Genomic DNA, 2424 nt, shown 5'->3' on the forward strand with positions numbered 1-2424 from the left:
CCTGACTGGACTTAACCTAGGCACTCAACCTAAACCCGATCTAACGGACTTTAAACCAAGTCTAACCAGACATCTCTCTAGGCACATCTTACCTAAACGGATCTAACACACTCTAGACCAGATCTGATTGAACTTAACACAAGGTATATTTTTACCTAACCGACCTCTTAGACTCTCGCACAAACCTGATTGGACTTATCTTAGGCATAATTTTACCTAACCGACCTATTAGGCTCGAAACACAACCTACCTTAAGACCTGATTACGTCTAACCAGACCTAACTTAAGGCTAACCGGACCTGATTACGTCTAATCAGACCTATAACACCGAGTCTACATGGCCCCCAACAAAGTCCTAAGGGGCTATATTCCTCGATATGATCCATGTATCGGGCGAGTAAAGGATCGCCGTGCTGTCCCATAACCATGCGCTCTATCAGAGTCGGTGTCGACTCCTCGGGTGTTAGCGAGAGATGTCCCAACATCGCAGTCAACTCAGCGGTGTTGCTGCGAGACGAGGTGACAACGCATATGGCCGCTAAGAGCATCGGCCACCACATTAGCATTTTCCGGATGGTAGGCTGTCTCCAGATCATAATCTGCGATCAACTCCAACCATCTCCGCTGTCTCAGATTAAGATCCTTCTAAGATATCACATAAGCCAAGCTCTTGTGATCCGTGTTGAGCTTAACCTTCTCCCCGTAGAGATACTATCTCCAGATCTTCAGCGTGTGAACTACCGCCGGTAACTTCATATCGTGTGTCGGGTAGTTCTCCTCATGTTTCTTCAGCTGCCTCGATGTGTAAGCGATCACGTGCCCTTCCTGCATTAACACGCAACCGAGTCCGTGCTTGGACGCATCAGTGTATACCTCGTATAGCATTCCCGACCGTGGTAATGCCAGGATCGGCACTGATGTCAATCTTCGCTTCAACTCCCCGAAGCTCTACTCGCATTCTGTCGTCCACTCGAACCTGACATTCTTCCCTGTCAGCTTTGTCAAAGGTCGAGCTATCTTGGCGAATCCCTCGACAAATCGTCGGTAATAGCCGGCTAATCCCAAGAAGATCATGACTTCCGTCGCAAAAGTCGGGGACTGCCACTCCATGACGGCCTCGATCTTGGCCGGATCGACCTGAATGCCCTGGGTCGATACCATGTATCCGAGGAATTCAATCTCTTGTAACCGGAAGCTGTACTTACTGAACTTCGCGTACAACCGATTCTCTCTCAGCCTCCACAATATCTTCCGCAGATGCTCCCCATGTGTCTGCGGATCCGGCGAATAGATGAGGAGGTCATCGATGAAGATGATGATAAACTCATTCAGGTAGTCCATGAACACGCGATTCATTAGTTGCATGAAAACCGCAGGCGCGTTCGTGAACCTGAAAGGCATGACCACGAACTCGAAGTGTCCATATCTCGTCCGGAATGCCGTCTTCTGTATGTCATCCTCCTTGACCAGAATCTGATGATATCCGGATTGCAGATCTATCTTCAAAAACCACTGGGCTCCCTGTAGCTAGTCCAACAACTGATCAATCCTCGGTAACGGGTACCGATTCTTGATAGTCACTTGGTTGAGCCCTCGGTAATCGATGCCCAACCGCATTTTTTCACGAAGAGTACCGGTGCTCCCAACGGTGAGACGCTAGGGCGGATGAAACCTTAATCCACCAACTCGTTCGGTCGTTTCTTCAGCTCGACCATCTCCGTAGGTGCCATCCGATATGGATCTTTGGTAATTGGGTCAGTATCCGGTACCCAGTCAGTAGTAAAACCCATTTCTTCCCTTGGTTGTAATCCCGACAAGTCATCAGGAAAAAGGATTAGAAAACTCCTGGGCAACTAGTTTGTCTTCCAATCTATGCTCTGGTTCCTCGGTAGTCGTGATAACTACAAGGAACGCTCTGTTGTCCCTCCTGATCACCTTCTTTTCGGACTTTTGGTTTGCATTTAAGGGGGTCCTCTGCTTACGCCGATATAGATGGTGAGCGAGGTAAGTTCCTCCCCCCCCACTTTATCATAAACGCCCACTTGGGTGGGTTGGCGTTTGTTCCTTTAGGTACTGCTATAGAGCCTCTTAGGGATTTCAGAATTAGTTCCCTAATTCGAATCCCTTAGTTTAGACATTGGGCTTAATTGTAGAAATCGTTGATCTTCATTTAAGCATATAATGGCGACATTCTAAATGTGCCACGTTACATTCACTAAGCCTTCGACGACCCCAGCTCGCATCATCAATGTGCGGACCTCGACAGGTGAGGATTTTCTTCGGACATGGTTTAAAAACATTTTTCGTAGAAAATCGTTGGGTAATGAGCACGATTTCTTCCCGAGGAAAGAGCGTGGCTCTGATACCAAAAGTTGTGACACCCGTAACCCGTGTACAGTATACGAGCTGTGCCACATGGACGAT

Source organism: Tarenaya hassleriana, unplaced genomic scaffold (genome assembly GCF_000463585.1).
Source record: "Tarenaya hassleriana unplaced genomic scaffold, ASM46358v1 Cleome161, whole genome shotgun sequence".
Classification (NCBI taxonomy): Eukaryota; Viridiplantae; Streptophyta; class Magnoliopsida; order Brassicales; family Cleomaceae; genus Tarenaya; species Tarenaya hassleriana.